The following is a 6,689-nucleotide window of genomic DNA, read 5'->3' on the forward strand; positions in this document are numbered from 1 at the left end:
ATAACTTGAAAATTTTCCAATTTTAATTATTGTAACATATAGTATAAATTTAAAATTTGATGATAAAAATTAAATAGTTCCCACTTCATAACCTCTTTGTGTTTCGCATGAAAATGTTAAAATTTAATTCGCTGTCAGTAAGGATGAAACGACGCGCCGAGGCATTCCGGAAACAGACAGCCATCCAGCACAACCCGATCCCTGGCCAAGGAAAACTTTCATCAAAGTCGATACATTATACAGTGTGTTCTACCGATATGGGCTACTTCGACAAATGTTGCCGAAGCTTGTAAATTACCGCGGTAGTTTTCGTAAATTTACCGTAACCCTTGAAAATGACTTTTATTTTCTGTAATAATTACGAAAAAAAATATGAATTCAAAAAATATTATTGCCCTTTGTAGAGCATGGTACCTGCGGGCAATTGAATGATGAAGGATTCAACTCTTGCAGGTTCAACTTCGTGCAATACTTTCGGCCTTGCTGGATGTAAATGTAGCAGTAGGTAAATAGTTTACCTAAATATATGTTTTATTTAATACGATGTCTTATTAGGTAGGGTATCTCAACGATACCACATAAGGTTTTATAATTGCTTGCCCTATTGAATTTGTATTTTCTCCGTCAATTATTTCTATATTTTAACTCCAATAAATCACATATTTTAGGGCTAAAAAGTTTTCATTGTGCATAGGTACTCTCTTATTGCTATTAATATACCATATGATTGGGAGTTTTTGCGAATATTTCGCTGAATCTTAGTTTTCCAACGAATGGAAGAAAAATAGTCAAATCTGACTAGCTCTAACCCTACATGCCGATTCTATGAACACATAGCAATCATTAAACCGCAGATAGGTTCTGAAAATATTTCAAAGATGGATGCGAATGGATCTCCTTAGAGCTATCGGAAGCGGTGCAATGACTCGGAGATTCAGTTACAGTGGGGAACATTGCTGCCTCGTCCGTTTCAAGATGAAATATTTAAGACCCGTTTATCACTCTCGAGAATTTTCTCGGAATCTGACGAATGACGACCTTTATAATCTGCCTCGCAGTGTTTTTAGGGGACTCGTAAAATGAATTCCAGGTTTGAGAAACGGGCCGTGTGGGTGCCCATTCTTCTCAGAGCTTCCCTTGAGCTATAAACAAAATTTGCTTTCCAACCCGAGGGAATCGTTTCAAGGAAATGAGAGAAGAGCAGCGAAGGAAGAAGAAGAACAACGCATGTGGAAGCTAGGCGTATCCAGGAGATGAAAAAATTTTAAACCTACCCCTCCCCGCTTCTTTATATATATTTAAAAAAAGAAACGATTATGACAAACCTTTATTCGAAGTATGCGATTACTACAGCGATTTGAAAGCTCAGGTCATATTTAAGCGTCATTTAATATATATATTTTACAATGTTATCGGAAACCCTGTTTACATAGGGTCAAGGGCGTACTCAGGATCAAAACTAGAGGGGAGCAAGCAGAGATCATTCAGGTTAAAAACTAAAACAGCGCTTTAGTAGTTTTTTTAATTGTTTGATCAAAAAAATATATTTTGATTTTAATTACCAGTTTTATACCATTATCGCTTTTCTCGGATTTAAAGAAAATTATTGCAAAACATTCTTTGAACGAAATTTAATTTTGCTTCTAAGGGGGGTGGGCAGCTGCCCCCTCCTCCCCTCGCATGGGTTCGTCCGTGCATAAGGTATTTCATAACCATGCCTTGGTAACCATACGCAATTAGAAACCAATATGTGTGGAAATATAGACGAAGTTAAGTTCACGGATATATTTGATGGATTTTTCCATAATTTCCCAAAATAAATATTTCGATCGATGTCACATTTGAGTCACTACAAACAACAATGGCTAAAAATTCAACATTATAAAATTCAAATAGCCTAAAAAAATCTGTCGTGCTCCTATAAACTTGGGTAGTTGAGTGCATCCCCCGATTTTCAGGCCGTTTAGCATAGTGCTGATACCGGCACATACACAGGAGAAAAAGCTGAAATTGCAAAAACCTCTGGATGTCATGATGGTTGGATCGATGTTTCTGTTTCGCAGCTCAGACAACCGTGGACGCTTTTGTATAATTTAACATTATATGTTATGCTATTTACTTCGTGTAGTTGTTAACGAGAGAGGTAGTTAAATGCATACATGAGGCATATAAAACCGTCGATATCTCGGAAAAAAGGTAAAAGAAAAATAACGTAGCGTTTTTTCAAAGTATCTGAATTATGGCCAGTGAAAGGATCACTTGTGACGGGAGTAGCAAGAAAGAAAAAATCGGCAGAATAGCCCAAGCGAATTGAGTATTCCACCAAAAGGGAGATTTGCTTACAGCGGGAAACTTAAATATGGGAATAAGGGAACGATTTATAAGAACCTACATTTGGAGTATGCTCCTATACGGAAGTGAGGCATGGACAATGACAACAGTGGAGAAAGCAAGGATGGAGGCCTTCTAAATGTGGGGTCAACTTCTCACCTAAAATATCTTGTATATTAGGTGAGAAGTTGACCTTAATCTTAACCTCAACGATACTAATGACTTTAAAGCTTATGGTTAGGTAAAAACCAATCTCTCTCCTTCCACTGACCGATCGTGAGCCGATTCTCCCTCGCCACGATTCGCGACGCTTTGATAGGGGCAACCACAAGACCGGGACAAATCCAACCCAGGACCCGCCCATAAAAAAGGCAAGCGAATCTAGAATTCGCTCGTTTTTTCCCCTTGTCCTCCGAAAGTCAAAGTTTTTTTACGACAGCGGCCCCTGCGATTCCCTCAGCGAAAGGGCAAGGTCTCCCCCAAATGTATGGACGACTACTGTTCCCCTCGGCTGCGACAGGACAAGAGGGCGTTGTTCCCGCTGACCACTACTTGAGAAAATAAAATACACCACCGAATTTCAATGCTCTAGCATGAAATGCTCTAGCGTGTGTTGAAATTGAGGTACAAAATTCCACGGAAACAAACGGACAGACACCAAAGTAAGTTGAGAAAGTAAGAAGAACGTTGTAAAAAGGAAGGAGATGTTCTTTTCGCGAAAATTCCAAGATATGATCATTTGAGTGTACGTACTTCGTGAATGAGGGCAAGGGAAATTTAGAAATACAATAATCAAATAAAGTAAAAAATGCTTCCCATGATCTCCAGGCATTCCATTTCAAAATAAGAAATTTTACTTTGCCTCATTGGGTGTAATACATGCCAACCTTCGGGTACAACTGTTTATAGGAGCGGAAGTTTACTTTCTCTATTTCGAAGCCATTTAATGTATTGATTAGACGCAGTTGGCGTTGATGAAATCAATCAATTGATAGAAAAAAATCCTTGCTGGAGAAGCAGGCACGCAAAATGATCGAATCGGATATAACCTTACACTAATGATATAGCTTGATTTTTACCGATAAAATTTGCCTCACACATAATAGAAAATTAGTGTATCTCACAAAGAACCTGTATTATGCTTTAACCTGCTAAAGTTCTCTACAACAAGAAATCAACTCCATAGTCTGACAAAAATGAAATTACGCGCGTAATTCGTTAAATGACTGCATAAAAATCTTTGGCAAGGCAGTGGAAACTGTTAATACAAGAAAAGCTATACACAGGTGATCAAATCATAACAAAATCAATTTAAATTATCACATTCCTCTGTGCTCATAATAAATGGATTCCTATTAATTCCAGACTAAGGGATATTTTTCCCTTTCATCTCTGTGTAGCACTAAAAATATACTCCAAATCTGTAGGTGCCTCCATTAAAATGAAAGTGTACCACTAACAGGCTAAATGCAGCAAATTGAAGTTTCAAAATATCAAATTAGATATATATAATCAGTGCATTGTATTTGAATCAGTTTTTTTCGTTTATTTAATTTCACATGGAAGGGAAAGTGTAACTGCCGCAGTAACCCACTCCCAACAGGAGCATTGCTTACATGCTTCTGCTTCGACACGGAGAATAAACAAAACCCAAATTGAGAGAGTGAAAAAATAAAAGAAGGTCGAATTCCGCGCTACACTCAGAATTCGCTCCACGGAGCTTATCAAAGCCATCCCTTTCAATTTTTAAAACGTATATATTACTCTCCTTAATACAAACTCATAGACAAAATATAGATAAAACATCCCTAGTAGCCCAAAATGTGTACAAAAAAAAAAACTCTTCGTCGTAGATACCTGACAAATGGATTTGTGTTGTTTTGGAACTAGCGGATTCCATTGACTTTTGCAGAATTTGATTTCACATGGAGGGTTTGTAATGCAGTTAGCCACTCACAACAGGAGCGATGCTTACATGCTATTTTGCATCGTTTCTGCTTTGTCACGGAGAATAAACACACGCAAATTGAGAGAGAAAAAATAAAAGAAGGTCATATTCCGCGCAACACTCAGTCAGATCAGCGCCTCTGCTCCACGCACATCAACCCCCTCCTCCCACACTCCAAACATCTCATTCGAAAACGACCGCGTCATCCGACCCATTAATCTAGCGGAGGGCCGATATCACTACTCGGAGAATGAATAATTGAATCTTGGAGAAGGCATTTGAGTGGGGAGGTGTGACGCAAAAGGAAGATACAGGGAGGGGGGAGTTTTGGAGAGTGGGGAGATGAGGAAGAATAAAAAAAGGGAAGAAGAGTAGGGGAAAGTGAAGTTGGCTAATGAAGAATGGAGGGGGGACGGGTAGAGAGGGGTTGGGGTAGGAAGGAAAAAACGTGTAACGCAGGGGGGGGCTCTGCAAGATAGGCGAGAGATGAGTTAAGTTGGGAGACTAATGGATCGCCGTGAATTTTAGAGGAGATTTAAGAGGATCATCCACATACTACCCCGCAGGCTGCCTCAAATGGCGTGTCAGGACACCAGCGTGCATAGGCGGATTTAGGGAGGGTCACGGGGGCACGTGCCCCCTTCCCAAGACGCTTGAAACATAGACAAGATTTCTAATAATATGACTATCATTACGTTCGTTTTGTTTCGTGTATTATGGAGCATCAACCTAAGCCTTGAGCCGACGTCAAGAAGACAGATTTGCCGGTCATTGATCATTCGCTAGTCAGCGCTCGTATCGCCTAATAGGAAATCGTTATTACAATTGTATCTTATACATATTTTCATATCTATAGCTTTCATATTAAAATAACGTGAATATTTCGTACGGTAATTTGTGTATGCTGTTTTTAATCTTAAATGTGAGAAGACCGTTTGCCCATCAGGCCCTTGTGCCCCCCCCCCCCCCTTCCCAAGAAATAAATCCTGGATCAATCCTTGTCAGCGTGCGTTGAATGCGCACAGATTTTAGCCTAGCATTTTTTAAAGTCCTTCATTGTTCGGAGGAAGCACAAATTCTTATACCTATCAGTTCAGCAAAATATCTCTTGCATTTCATCGTTTCAGTCGGACCTTTGAAAGATAATGAGGACCAAAAGAGGATTGGCACTAGGGATTAGGTTGCATTATTTTGCAATATTTTTTTTCGCGAAACGAGCAGTTGCTAAAGCAAAGACAACACACTGCGACCAGCTGTACGCCGACTTAGATACACCTGGAGGTGAAAATAAGATCTACCGCCTCGCCAACTCCCGACATCGAGCAACTCAGGATTTTAGTCAGGTCAAATGCATCAAAAACGACGATCACCAGATACTACGAGGCCCACCTGCCATCCTTCGGCGCTGGAGAGAACACTTCTCGGCCATCTGTAACACTCAGTGGCCCTATATGGAACAGAATGTTGGCCAGCCACAGCAAATCAAGAACAGGCCATGCATGTCATGGAAATGAGGGTACTGCGATGGATCCTAGGCATCTCCCGCCTGGATCACATCAGGAATGAAGACATTCGGAAAAGAATGGGAGTTGCACCGATCACAGACAAGATGCGGGAGGCTCGACTGCGGTGGTATGGGCATGTGGTGCGTAGTGATGAGAACTCCGTGGCCAAAACAGCAATGCGGCTGAGTACTGAAGGACGCCTACCACGAGGACGACCAAAGATGCGCTGGCTCGACAAAATTAAGGCGGACATGAAGACCATCAACGCCACGCCAGTAGACGCCCTGGATCGAGCCAAGTGGAGAAGACTTCGTTGAACAGAGGACCCTGCAATAGCGCGGGACAAACGCTAGGATGAAAAAGAAGAAGATTTTGCTATATTTTTTGGGAAGAAATTTAATATTTTAAATCGTTGAATATACGTAATTTTGGATTTTAAGCATCAGATGCTGTAAATATTGGCGTTAAAACCTCAAGATGTGAACTTTACCTCCGCCCATGTGGCAAAATGAGATCGCTCTACATCTACATACTTCCCCCTAGCCGCCTAAATAGGCGTGGGGCGGGGTGAGTTAGGACAGCAGTCGTAGACAAATAAATAGGCTCCGACGAAGTTCCACCTAGCTTTCATTTTAGTCCTTTATTTTTCGGAGGAAAAACAAATCCCTGTACGTATTAGTTAAGCAAAATATCTCTCCTATTTTATCGTTTCTGTCGGACCAGAAAGATAACGAGGACCAAATTTAATGTACTGTGTAGGTATCGTTCTGAAAGATAACAATTCTTAATGGGAAGAGTTCAACGATGTGCATTTGATCAAACAAGCAACATTCTGAGGTTTCATTTCGAGGAAGAAACTAACAGTCATTATAGATAAAACTTAGTGTTCTTGTACAGTATTCTCA

Source organism: Ischnura elegans, chromosome 1 (genome assembly GCF_921293095.1).
Source record: "Ischnura elegans chromosome 1, ioIscEleg1.1, whole genome shotgun sequence".
Classification (NCBI taxonomy): domain Eukaryota; kingdom Metazoa; phylum Arthropoda; class Insecta; order Odonata; family Coenagrionidae; genus Ischnura; species Ischnura elegans.